We start from the raw sequence: 14646 nt of genomic DNA on the forward strand, positions 1-14646 counted from the left end.
GGCCAGTGCAGGGTCCCTCAGTTCCCTCACACTGGTATGATGCCAGGGGTTCCGGAGAGGACGGTTAGGAGCGTGGAGGAGAGGCTTGGTGTGTGGAGGTGTTTATCACAAGCAACATGATCTGATGTCAAATAAAGCAACTTCATCTGAAGACGCACCTGTGTCCTTGCGACTTCATAACAAATACCGACAGTACAGTGCATTGATATAGGAATAGACATTGATCAGGGTATGCGGACATCCATGTAAGAAGGTGCTGTGGTTGAAGAGATGGAAGGCAGGGAGTGCCGAGTAGGCTGCCCTGGGTAAGCTGCCGAGCAGACGCAGGTGGGCAGCTGGGTTAGTGATATACAGAGGCGTTGCTAGGGGGGGTTCGGGGGGTTATAGCCCCAGGTCTTTTGGTTAGCTAGAATCTCATGGTCTACAACCAAAAGGCGAGCTAGCCCCGAGTCCCGACAATCCCGACATGAGTGTAACCCCGGGTCTTCTCCAGACCTAGCAACACCCCAGCTGATATATCCAGCACCCCCACATGACCAGCACCAGCTTCTCGAAAATTGTTTTTGCGCTGAACCTACAGTGCCAGCCCCACCCACCCAGCCCCAAACACCTGGCGGAATGCTGACTTTAGTCAGACGCAGAGTAGTTGAGCCCCAGCACTTTTGAGCTGAACCTTCCCTCCACTCGCTGTAAGTCTGCAATTTAACTTCTTCATTGAGTAGCGTTTTAAGTACAGTCATTAACACCTGGTGCTGTAATCAAGGCCTATTGACATTTGCCAACTTTTGTAGACAGAAATCAGCCATGCTAAAAAGTGCAAGATGCAAACACATTGCAAGAGGCCAGAGGCACATTTCCATGAGGAGGCACCGGTAGAAAAGTGTAATGTGCTAAGCAAATGGTAGGGGGTTGGCACGACCCAAAACCCCAACCCAAATGGATGCTGACGAAACGTTCATTATCAAATAGAGATATATAGCCGGTCAAGTGGCACAGCGAGTAGAGCGCTCGCTTTGACAGAATCCCGGCGGGGCCAAACTCAGCCTTTCATCCTTCCGAGGTCGATAAATGAGTACCCCACACCGTGGGTAATAAGCAGCGTTCGTAGCGCTATATAAATGCCAAATTATTATAATTATATAATGTTTAGGATGTATGTGCATTGGGAACTGGGCCTGTGCAGAGCCATCCTTGTCTTGCTATGCAGGGTTCTAGGAGCCATTCTGTCCTCACTACCAAAGACTGAGGCTGGCCGAATCATTATACATAGCTGTATATTACATGCATTTTGATATTAGTGTGATTGTTGTGAAAAATGAAATGAACACCAAGCCCAGTGTGCCTTTTGCAAAATGTTGCTCAAGCTTACAACGCTTTTATCACAAACATATTTGCCAACAAAAAAATCAGTGGCCATTCTTCTGTTCCTAAAATGCTATTTGATTGTATGCAAAGTAGTGAGGAACCATCACTGGTGTTATTTGCCCCCCTCCCCTTTCTCATGGGGGTATTTCGAATAGTACAATAGCGTAGACGACTGTCCATCCTGGAATGAGGACCTTTTATCAGAAAATGATGTCTATGGTTAATCTAGCTGTTGATCATGTGCTTTGCTCAGTAAGACAACTGTAACATTCCTATCATGGCTAAAACATATTCTGGAAGTAGTTAGAAATGCACATTGTGCCGTGTTTAATAGAGACAATGTCTAATGTTAGTACAATTTAATAATTTCCCTTTTTAAATAACTATATTTGTAAAAAAGAAAATTTAAAAAAAGCCTCCTCCCAAAATACCTGAATTTTCTTTCTCTGTTCTTACAAGTATCAGCAACGGCTGGGGTGAGACAACACAGTTCTCACCCACATAGAAAGAGACAGAGACATATCAGAGATGGAGAGGGAGGGAGACAGAGAGAGAACGAGTGTGCAGAGGTAGAGTGTGGGAAAGAGGAGGTGATAGTCCTAGTTAGGAGAATTGTATGTTGCATACAATTAGTTATTCTTAGTTTTCTAAAACAACAAACATGGAGTTGGCTGTTACACAGTATTGAAGCTGTCCTCTGTGACCCCTGCGTGGACTGCCTGAACCCCCCTGTCTCCAGCTAGCAAGTAACTGCGCTGAGTCCCCCCCCCTGGCCCCCCAGCCAAGCAAGCCGCACAGCTATTGGCTGCTCCTACTCTACATACGTTGTGACCCCATGTTGTACTCACATTCTTTTTTATTCTGTAGTTCTGTAATGAAAAAGTGTCACTGTCTTAGGAGAGTGCACGAAAAGGTGTTGGCGGAGGTTGGCAAGCACCCACGGCTGCCCTTTATTCAGAGGAGAGTGCTCTAACAACTTCACTAGTGTATGCATGAAGACTGTGCACGCGTGCATAGGTGCCACCACATCCCTGCGCATCGCCATGCATTTGACTTGACCAAGCCCATGTGCATGGCCATCAGAAATGGCACCTGAGGCAAAGCACCCCGTTCATAGACAAGGTAGAGCAGCTCACCTATTGCCAGGGGTGGACATTGAGGGCGAGTTGACCACAATGAAAGCTAAACAATGGAAACCTCTCGGGCTGAATGGGGGGTTGTTTTCAGCCTCCCAGAACTGTGTGGCACCCAGCATTACCCTGCGGCCAGGAAAGATCAAGGATCGGATGAGTGCTGCTAAAGCACCACATCTAGGGGTTCTGGGGTTCCCGATACAACAGAGTAGAGTCGATCTACAAGAGGCGGTTCTGAGGTTCCGGCCATAAAAGGGGGGCTGCAGTGTTGAGAAGGCCCTATAGTGGTGCAGAGGGGTTGGGAGAGCCTGCAGGCAGCCCTGAGGGACCACGGCTCTACGGAATCTGATCCTGGGAAGACACTCTAGTTTGAATAGAGCTTGGTCTTATGGTTCCCCAATGGAAGAAAGATCCCATTATCTATGAGGCAGGCTCTTAACATGTTGAGGATGCAGCTGGCAGCGTATGGACTTTAGGCCTCGGCGCTAAATCCTGGTGAGCTAAGGGTCTCACACCGGGGTGTGGTGCATGTTTTTGTCAGGGCAGCCGAAGTGCAGCACCACTTTGGAGAAAGGGTTTCTTCTTTTGCATGGTCTGGCCTAACTCTACTTTTGTGAGGAGTGTTGGGAGTAATCAGGCCCCACTGTATGAAAGACTCCACTTATACAGTGGCACAGGCGTTCACTGGTATGAACTCAACACATCACTTCTAACGACATGGTCTTGGCCATCACAGTGAACCACCGCCAAAGGCCAATGGAGAAAAGAGTGCACCTAATGAGATCAACGTTATTCAGTTAATTAATGACTGGTGGGTCTGTTCATCTGCAATCAAGAAAATGTCACTTTTTACTTGCTATTAATCAATTAACCACAAAAGGATCATTTATTTTTTCCTCTTCAATCATTCTTTTCAAACAATTAATCATAGGACCCAAAGCACAGCCTATTCGCAGGGTTTGATGGACCGCGCGCGCTGCAGTGCCGGGAGAGTGGGCACGGTCAGAATGGCCCTGGCCCCTGCATGTCCAGCGCCACACAATGGACCGAGTGGGCATGTGTGATGGATGGGCTCATCCTCCTGCATGAGCAGTAGGAGTTTGGTCTAGTGTCACCCCGTGGAGAAAGTGCAGATAAACAATTGCTTTTGTTTTAGGCATAGCAATGAAAATAAGGGAGCGTGGGAGGCGCCCTTCCATTTCCCCTTCTTTCCTTTCTTCTTCTCATTCTTCTTTCTGTCCCTCTTCCCTTCTTCCAATTCTTCCCGGCCTCCTTCCTTCTTGTTCTTAATCCTTTGTCTCTTTATCCCCTTCTTCCTGTCCAACTTTCCTTCTTCCCATCTTCCATTCGTCCTTCTCTCTCTCCCTCGTCCCATTTTCTTCTTCTCTCATTCCCTTCCCTTTCAATCTTGCTGTCCGACTTTTTCTTGTTTTCTTGATCCTTTCCTTCCTCCTCACCTTTTTTCCTTCCTTTGTCTCTTTCTTTTTGTAGCCTTCTCTTTCATTCCTCATTGTAATGATTTCCCTTCGCCTATCTCCCTGCCTGGCCCCTTTGCTAGCACGCAGCCCATTTCCTGTCTATGTTTTACCTCTCCTGTTCGGTGGTGTACTTTGGTTTGTTCTTTCTGCCTAATCTCCTTATTTGCCGGGGACATACCATGAAAGGGGCCCTGCCAAATGAGGGGGACAAAATGGTGTGCCACAAAGGTTGGGGGGGCAAACACCCTTGTCCACTCCTAATATTTCACCCATGGGAACTTGGTTACCAACAGGGCAATGCTCCTGTCAGTGTGCTGCTGCAATACAAAAGAAGCCGCCCCATAATCATTATCTATCTTTTTTTGATCACTGTTGGTAGGATCAGCACCTGTGGGTACAGGTGTCCTTTCCCGGAAAGATGTGCTGATGACTATGAAAGGCTTTTTCTGTTTTTGGCATTCACCTTTGGCCAGGACAGGTTTTCTTCCAGCAGTGCTCCGTATTTAAGGCGTGCATGCAGTCTCCTGCGTGCCTGTCACTGTGTGGACTTTATAATTGGTTAATTATAACACACTTAATACCCAAAGGTTTCTAAGTGCGGACACTGTGTTGCTCCGGTCGTCTTGCTTCCAAGGCGAGCGCTTTGCCCTAGAGCTATCCTGCCGAGTGGATTTCTGCACTGGAGCCTATGAGACCCGCTCCATGATTTTCACACATGCATCTCGAATTAATGGGTCTACAGTTTTTATTATTAAGCTACATTCATCCCAGGTGAGTTGAGTCTTTTTGAGGAAAGCAAGCAGTGTGTTTGTGCCAAAGCTTTGAAAAGCCTCAGTTCATGCGTATGCTATTTACGTAGCGTGTTTACCAAAGTGCTGTACAGATAAAAATGAAACAATCTTACAAAATCATTGATAACAACAGCTAAACAATATTACTAAAAGCACCAAGCAGATCCAGAGGAAGAAGTGGAAGAAAGAAGGAACTGCTCTTGCAGTAGGGAATGGAAAATAGCTGAGGGAGAAGCAGTGCACGCAGGAAAGGTAAACAAGTCGAGTGTCCAGGAGCTAATAAAGCCAAAGGGCGGATGTGGGACTGCGCACAGGGCGGGCAGCCAGCAGAGGTGGTGGGCCTACAGGGAACTCTGGAGCGTCCCCGGTTGGCCTCTGTGCCATGCACATAGCCAGCAGAGGTGGTGGGCCTACAGGGCACTCTGGAGCGTCCCCGATGTACCTCTGTGCCATGCGCACAGCCAGCAGAGGTGGCCTGGCCTACAGGGAACTATGGAGCGTCCCCGGTGTACCTCTGTGCCATGCGCACAGCCAGCAGAGGTGGACTGGCCTACAGGGAACTCTGGAGAGTCCCCGGTTGGCCTCTGTGCCATGCGCACGGAGCGGACAGCTAGCAGTGGTGAATTGGCCTACAGGGAACTCTGGAGAGTCCCCGATGTGCCTCTGTGACATGCGCACAGGGCAGACAGCCAGCAGAGGTGGACTGGCCTACAGGGAACTCTGGAGAGCCCCGGTGGGCCTCTGTGCCATGCACACAGGGTGGACAGCCAGCAGAGGTGGACTGGCCTAGAGGGAACTCTGGAGAGTCCCCGGTTGGCCTCTGTGCCATGCACACAACCAGCAGAGATGGACTGGCCTACAGGGAACTCTGGAGAGTCCCCGGTTGGCCTCTGTGCCATGCGCACAGCCAGCAGAGGTGGTGGGCATACAGGGAACTCTGGAGCGTCCCCGGTTGGCCTCTGTGCCATGCACACAGCCAGCAGAGGAGGACTGGCCTACAGGGAACTCTGGAGAGTGCCTGGTTGGCCTCTGTGCCATGAGCACGGGGTGGACAGCTAGCAGTGGTGGACTGGCCTACAGGGAACTCTGGAGAGTCCCCGGTGTGCCTCTGTGCCATGCGCACAGGGCAGACAGACAGCAGAGGTGGACTGGCCTACAGGGAACTCTGGAGAGTCTCCGGTGGGCCTCTGTGCCATGCGCACAGGGTGGAGAGCCAGCAGAGGTGGACTGGCCTACAGGGAACTCTGGAGAGTCTCCGGTGGGCCTCTGTGCCATGGGCCTCGTTTTTGTGGTACTCCAATTATCTGATCCTCTTACCCGCCTATGTAGCCCACCTCCTTCCTTTCCTCTCTCCTTATCCCCCATGTTCCTTTCAAGTAGAGAATGTGTTATAAAGCTTCCAGTATGTTGTTCCTTACCCTTAACAGATGCTTTGTGTTCGTTTTTTATGTTCAACTAAAACCATGTAGGGAAAAATGTGCTTTAAAATGTACTATTTGGACCTATTGTTCTATATTTTCTTGTTGTCGAACCGTCTCCAAACCCTTTTTAGGTAGTTAGGAGCACTCATGCTGTGTAGTATGGGGCCACTTGTTGAAACATTTACAGGGCCACTTTTGGTTCCCAGTCTACCTCTGACAGCCAGAAGAAATTAAGACGGAGATCGAAGAGAGATCCGAGAAGAGAGGTCCCAGAGGAGAGATCCGAGAGGAGAGATAGTGGGGACAAACCATGAACACATTTAAAGACTATACATAAACTACGATAGTGAAACAGAGGCCAACGATGAGAAACCAGAGAAAGAGGTACAGCTGATTGATGAAGTAAAGAAAATAAGAGGCAAATAGAATAATGAAAAATAGAATGTCTCTGCTTTGTGCACAAGTTGATACTTGGGTGAAGGAAATGCCTAAGGTCTCACTTATAGAGAGGGCCATCTTGTGAAGCCAGAGAAAACATAACATGAGGATATTTGGGGCAGGTTCTTGGAAGTTATGTTATGTTATGTTATGTTAAAGAGCATTTATATTGTGCACCATCACCACCGGAGTGGTCCCCTGGCACTCTGGCGGATCTGAAAGGCAAGATGCTGGGGTGGGTTAGTAGGGCACAGTGGAAGTAGACTCTGAGAGGGCTGTGATGTGCTGTTGACAGCTTCAGTTCGGTTAGTACTGTTCGCTGAGCCTAGGTGTTTCTTCTCGGTCGGTAGCCTGTCATTTGCTGATGTACGAGTCTATGGGCCTCATTACGACCCAGGCGCTAATGGGTTAACGGCGCCTTAAAAGGCTGAGGCGCCGTTAACCTATTAGCACCTAATTACGAGGTCCCTTTGCGGGACCCGACCTTAACGGCTGGTGTAGACCAGCCGTTAAAGTAGGGACCCGCAAAGGGACCTTGGTGCTAATCACGATGCCGCGATTTGCGGCACCGTACTTAGCGCCTTCCCCATTCCCATTGAGCCCTATGGGGCAAAAATGGGAATGGGGAAGGGCCATGGAGGAAGGGGGAATTGCCGCCCCGCCAACCTTGTAATAGGGTGGTAATTCCCCCTTTCTCCATGGCAGAGTCGGTAACTTACCGGCATGGACCATGGTGCTAATATCACCATGGTCTTCCGCCAGGGTCGTAATGAGGCTATATGTGTTGCTTATTTTGTTGTTGCAGTGTAGTGAAGTATGTGCAGTATGCTGTGCAATAGACGTGGTTGTGTTTTGTTTAGAGTTTGAGAGCGGAATGCAGAGGGTTGAGATTTTTAGCAGTTGGGTTAGTGGGTTGCACCATCGTTCCTCCTTGCTTCGCACATCCGTGTTAGGCGTCCTTGCCTGAGCCGCTTATCGTGGCGTTAAATGGAGGCTCACTCTCCAAATTCTGTAAGGAATGTGCTTGTCTTCAGAGTTGTTGTTAGTTTGTGTGGCTAAATGGTGGTGATGCCTCCTCGCCCCATTAGTTATGTACTGGTAGATACCTATCGAATTTGGCTCTTAGAATACGGGGTGCGCTCGCCATTGCTTCCCAGGTCTCCTAGAGCGGGATCCCATGCCTCTGATCTAAGTGAACTCTCTGGGTTCAGGGGATAGACTGTTCGGTCATTGCTCCTTATCCTGGTTTTAGTTGCCTTAGTATGTGGTGCATTCTAGGGTGCTCCCATCCCATCCCTGAAAGCCTTAGGTGGGGCCCTTGCATGGGAGGTGGTGTACGCTGAGTCCATTCCCTGCCACCCTATTCTAATATGTAGGATATCTTGAGAAGGAGGGTGGGTGGATACCTCGGGGGGGTGTCTGTATGGGCAATGCCATGGGTTACTTGCATCTGTCTGGTTTGTAAATATGTAAATAAAAAAATAGAATGAAGAGGTGCAAGTGCGTATGCTGGAAGACCAACCGGGAGGGCAGATACATTGTCAAGTTGTGAAAATATCAAAGACGTCTAGTAGTCTGAAAAGTAAGGCGAGGTCTGATTGTTTAATATATTATACAGAAAAAAATGGGTCGAGCGTGACGTACCTGAGATATAAAAGGAAAAGGAAAGAGAAGGGTAAAAAATAATAGATTGCGAGTAGTTGCAAGTGAAAGGTGGCGCGAGAGAAGAGGGAGAAGAGGCAGGACTTATAAAGGGCATGGCTGCCTCCAAACTCATAATGAGGCCATTTGTGTTATAATTTAATATGCATCATTTGGGACATTAAAATGTGAATTTATTCTATGAACATTTAAAGTAAGGAATCACGAAACCTTTAATAAACAAATTCAAAATGGTAGTGTGCCACATCCTGTTTCTTTTCAATTCATGTTTCCAGATGACAACTTCAAAACCCTGTCATTCATTTTACATTGTTGTGAGCTGTGTCATAATTTGTCTGCATGCTTTAAATGTACTGTGACACGGCAACAGCGAATTATAGAACCAAAACGGAAACAAGCTGGTGTGTCTCAGAGAAATGAAAAACCTCCTACACAAACAGAAAAGGGAGGGTTTCAATTTTAATTTTATTTTGAATTGATTTGTATGGCGCATAATGCAATGAGGGTTAACTGCATCTGAGCACATATAATGACAAGAGAGGTTTGAGGGAAATACAAGTAGGTTGGGAAAAGAGAAAGGTTTTAAGATTGTTCCTGAAAGTCCAAAGTGAGGTCATGGATCAGAGATGGGCTGGAAGGGTGTTCCAAAGACAAGGTCCAATCACTGAGAATCCGATCCTCTCTATTGGTACAGCGGGTCACAGGGATTACTAGAAGGGGCATCTGTGTTGATCAGAGAGAATGTGAAGGTTGATAAGGTTTCATTTGATCAAACAGGGATTGAGGTGCAAACCATGGGTACATTCAAATATCAGACACACGTCCTGATGTACAAAAGTGTTTTACAATGCTGCACAATTCCACTGAAAAATGATTTGTAAATCAGTCCCATAGCACTGGCAGCCAATAAAAAGATCCCCTAAAGTCTGATATAGGAGGGGATTTGGGTACATGAAAAATAAGGCAAATGGTTGCATTTTGAGCAATGTGAAGTCAGTGAAGGAGGTAATTATGGAGGCCTCTGTATAGTGTGTTTGTGTAATCAAGGTGAGAATTCACCAATGTCCACAATATTGTGGCATGAGAAGAGTGAGGGAGCTAAGGGAGGGTACTGTGGAAAATATGAGGGTATTTCCCCAAGTAGATCTCGGGAATCCCTTATTCAGGTGGCCGAGGAGGATCACCTGGATAAGGGAACCCAGGGTTATGCTCAGGGAAATGCCCCAGGTGAGACGCAGTACTATAATGAGGGAAAAGAAGAGGAGGACGAAATCTCTGAGGTCTTTGTAGGCTAGAATACATCTGCCTTGCCTCCAGTACTTATAACCTCTCTGTACAGAGCCACTCACCTAAGATCTCCAACCCACTTGCACCCGAAGATTTTCTATCCCAGAATCCCTGTTTTCCTATGTCCTGCCCGAACATTCTTCTCCATGTCTCTCTGATTATTATTTTCCGCACTCCCAACCTGCTCAGATAAAACACCACCATGCTCATAATCCCCCTTGTTTATTTCACGATCCCAGCTATTTCCATTTCCCCCTCAAACCCTACCAATCCCGTCCTTCTGATTGTCACTTTCCGAACCCCCAGTCGAAAGTGACCAACAATTACAGTTCCTGCAAACCCTCCAAAACCCACCATTCTGAAATCACCTACCCCCTAGAACGAAGACTATAAATCCCTATAACACCTCTTCCCCATCCCGTCCCATAGGACACTCTGACACTCCAACCCTTCCTGTTTCTAACACGAACACTGTTATACCCCATGAAAGACATATTAAAGTGATTAGTGTATAATTAATTGTGATTTATTCACCAGTTTTCAATTTTTGTATCACCGTAAATAAATGTTGATACATTATTTATAATAATATCCTTCTCTGGACATATTCTTTCTGTTTTTCTGATACCTGACATGTCCTGACACAAGGATCAGGCAAAGTCAGGCAATTGACTTAAATCGCACACACCTGACGGCCCTTCCTTTTCCCCAGAGGGATAAAAGGTGGAGCAAGAGAGCACAGTGCGAGCAAGGCAGATCGCACAACATGAAGGATAACTCAGCATGGCAGTTCAAGAGGCGGCGAAAGATGGCGAATACAAGAGGACGACAGGGAGAGAAGTGACCTTACCCTTCCCAGTCCAAGCTCGTTAAGCCTCCTTAGAAGGAAACATAATGAACCCATAGGCCCTTTAAGTGAGGTAACGATTTATCAGATGGATGGGATTTATTCTTACACCAATAATAAGACTGACTCAGGAAGTTGGCAAAACATATCTGTTTTATTTGCAATTATCTAAAACAGGGAGTACAACGGACATCAACTGACGTCTCACAGTATTTCTCTCAATCCTTCATTTACTGTCATAATCGTGACTATTTTTTCCTTTACATCTGAAATATCTGGTGAATATGCAACCCTTTTGGCCTCTTCATCTGTGGGTTTGGTCCCCAAGAGATAAAGTCAGTTTGCTTAGTAAGTGCTGCGCATTTAACTATTGCAATGGCTACTCAGAGTTGTAGTGCCTATTAAGCCTGTCCAATAATGCTGCAAGTACCATCCACTCAGAGGTAGCCCCTCCTTTTCCAACATGCTAGCCCTGCATGCAAGGTCGATGAAACATAGGTGGAGTCACTGTACACTGTTACTTGCTGCTCTGCATGTTTCTTCAGCGTGACAATAAGCGCCACCCATTGTGCTGTCTGTGCTGAAAAGTGAGATGGTAGTCTTGCACTTACTACCACTTCAAATTCACCATTGGCTCTGTGTCTTAACACAGCTAAACCTGAATGCTTTTCCCCACTCATTTGATCGATTTTCAAAGAACCATCAATAGAGAGAATCTCCCACCTGCTAATGCATTTTCCTTAATGTGCGGGATGTCGTCATAGAATTCCTCATAGTTGGCGCAATCATGCATATCGTGGTTCTGCTGGGATACTACACAATATCATTGCCGGATTCGGAACTAAAGGAAACTCTGCCTCTACAATCTGGTTAATTGGTATCATTTCTTGACTACATCTCCACGGCCCTCCCTTTGATTTTTTAATAAGATACTCCTCGATATTACACAGTGACTCTGACATCACTAAAATATCTTGTTCCATCAGGGCTGATATAGTCTTAAAAATATCCTCATCTGCCTCTCGAGACATGGGGTACTGTCTTGCTCGAGGTAACATTGCTCCTAGCTTTAGCTTAATCTTAACCTTCCCTATCCCTTTCAATAGGCCTACGTCATAGGGGCCTGTAGTACATATGGAGGTTGCCACTTTTTCCAAATACTCATAAATAAATGCTGGGCGCTGTCATACTATCACCATTCGCAGTGGGATCTCTCTTTTCTCTATTCTGATCCAATATGTAATACTCATCTCGAATATCACTTCATCATCTAATGGATCATCTCTGAACATGTCTTCGTCTGTGACATCAGTCAATCTATACCCTTCCCCAAAGGCAATCACTGTTCTCCATGACCTGCCCTGGCCATCGGCCATTCCTTCAAGCATGGCCATCTCCCCCCACACTATGGCTGCATTTAACTCTAGGGGAATAATGTGTCCCCCTTCTTCATCCATAGGTAACTGTGACCTGAACAAAAACTCATCAGTTATTCTCATAATCTTTCACACTAAACCGGGTAGCCTTGTCAACAAACTGTGTACCCCATAAAGAAAGACTTCTGGCTCTAATGGCATTCCTCGCAAAGCCATTTGCCCTGTAAATACCAATATGAATTTGCCCCACATTATAATGTATCCCTGGAATAGAACACACTATGCCTTTATCAGTAAAAGAAATTGTCATATTAAGCGTTGTCATTAAATCTCTTCCTAGAATGTTTAGTGGTGTCTGTCTTGAGTACAATAATGGAACAGACATGTCACACTCTCCTATGGAGACTGGTAATTCATCAGTAAAAGGAACTTGGCTCGTAGCTCCAGAGAAACCTTGTGCATTCATGGCATTTTCCGACATTGGGTATTTTCCCTCTCGTATTTATGAGCGAGTAACCCCAGTGTCTACTAAAAAAGAAAAAGGTGTGCCTCCTATCGTCACATCAACCCTCGTTTCCTCTTGGGGGTCTGGTGTCACTGTTAGTACTGAACACATCAAGTTGCCCTATGTGCTGTCCTATTGTGGATTCATACTTATCCCTGTACTTGTGACAGGACTTTCTCCTACCACAGTGACACCCCCTACTCTAGGTATCAGTAGCTGTCCCGTGTTTGCATTCTGCTGTATCTGCATGGGGGCGTGCTGCGACTGCCCTTGCAGCGGATTCAACAGTGCTTGCTGTGGCTGCAATGCCTGTTTAATTTGTGGCGCGTGTGCTTGATACACTATCTGATCTTGGGAAACCCATCCCAACCCTAGCTTGTGAGCCGTATGCTGGAGGATAAGCTGTCCACCCTCTTGAGAATTGCCCATTCTGTACATACCCTTGGCTTCAACATGTGCGTGCAATGTGCCCTGTCATCCCACATGTCCAGCATAAAGGAGGAGCTCCTCTGATTAAATCCTCCTTGTATATTCTGATTATCATTCTGCATATTCTGAAAACTGCTTTGATTATTCTGAAAACCACCTCGTCCTCTGTAGTCCATACCTCTGCCTCGCGGCATAAACCTATTCCCTCCTTGATCCATTTGGCATTGATTATTCGCCTGTGAAGTACCCACTGCTTTTTGCATTCCCAATCCTTCTCCGTTTGTCAATGCCTTCTATGGCATACTTTTGACAATTTCTTCTGCACTAACTTGGCTTCCTCAAGTTTTCGAGCATTTTCCTTCTTCCTATTTTTCTCTTGCAATAACCAACAGAGTTGTCTCTGTACCTGTTCTGGCAATCCCTGACATAAAATGTGGTAAAATACTGCCATTGATTCTCCCTACTGTTCCCACATTTCAAGAGTCCACTGTTCCTGAATAATTTGAATGTAAGCAAGCAGATCTTCATCATCTTTCATCTTACGTGCCATAATTGCACCCATATCTGACGTATCGGGATATTGCACTCTGAGCACTCTCCAGACATCTGCTCTATAATTGTTAAATGACGCTCCATCATGGGCTGTGTTCTGTGCTGTGGCACTTGAGTATCCTGCTCTCATCCAAATGTCATGAGCCATTCCCCAAGAATGACTGCTAACCCTTAATGTCTTGTGTTGCTAACGTATTTCCCTGTGTCATTTTCTATAGCTCATACATTCATTTTCCTGCACCTGCAGTTAAACTTGGAAGTTTGCATCTTAAATTATCCTTATCCACTTGTGGCCAGGGAATATACTGTAGTGTGGCCCCTCCTTTGTCCAATAAAGGGAACTGTGTGAACCCAAATCCGCAATCGGCTCCCATTGTTTGTCTATCCATAGTGGGGACAATGGTTTCTGATCATCTTCTACCTGGTAAGGACCTCAGACTACTCACACATGGCGGCGAATCTCCCTTCTAGCTATGTAATCTTCCTTTAAGTCGCTCTGGATACATTATAGAATCTGGCGTTCTATCCTTAGGCTGCTCTAGATCAGACCACCTAACTTCCTTGTCTGTCTGCAGACATCCCTCGAAGTCGCATGCACCTCCTCCCTCTCCCCCATGGAAGGTTTCTCTCTCATTGTCTGACATATCTAGTCCCCAAATAGTATGTCTCTCTTCTCTTTTACCTTTATCAAAGTCAGCCTGTCTAAGGACAAGGCTCTATGCTCCAGACTGAACGGGTCTCTTTCTTTGCTTCATGATTGGAATGCCAAGGACTGTTCTCGCTTTCCAATTTGATACTTGGCTTTAAGCCTTGATAGGCTTTATCAATCCTCTCCCTGATACGCCCTATGCCAAAGTTCTCCTCTTAAGGCTACCCTAGATGGTCCTGACGTTGCTCCCTGTGATGGGAGGAACTCTTCTATATTGCCCCATGGCATTACTGCACTCGGTTTCATTAATTCTTTCTGAATAGGATCAATATCGGGTTCCCTTTGTCTCCTTTTTTGCTGTTTCTTTGTCTAATTCTCTGCACTTGCTTGCTTCCCATTTAACTCTTTCCTCTTCTTGTCTTTTCTGTTCTCTTCTTTCATTCGCTCTATACTCTTCTTCTTCCCTTTGTCTTTGTATTCTTTGATCCCTTCTTTTCTGTGCTTCCTCCTCTTCTCTCTTCTTTTCTTGACTTTCTCATTCTTCGATTGCTCTCTGTCTGTTGTCATATTTCCTCTGCCCCTCTGCCCTTTCTTTCTTTTTTTGCTATTCTTTCTGATACATCTGTTCTCGCCTCTGCCTATTCTTTCTCTTATGATCATCCTCTTTCAATCGCTTTTCTCGTTCCTTATCTTTTCTATCCTGCTCATCTTGA

Source organism: Ambystoma mexicanum, chromosome 3q, assembly GCF_040938575.1.
Source record: "Ambystoma mexicanum isolate Mex_15411 chromosome 3q, UKY_AmexF1_1, whole genome shotgun sequence".
Taxonomy (NCBI): domain Eukaryota; kingdom Metazoa; phylum Chordata; class Amphibia; order Caudata; family Ambystomatidae; genus Ambystoma; species Ambystoma mexicanum.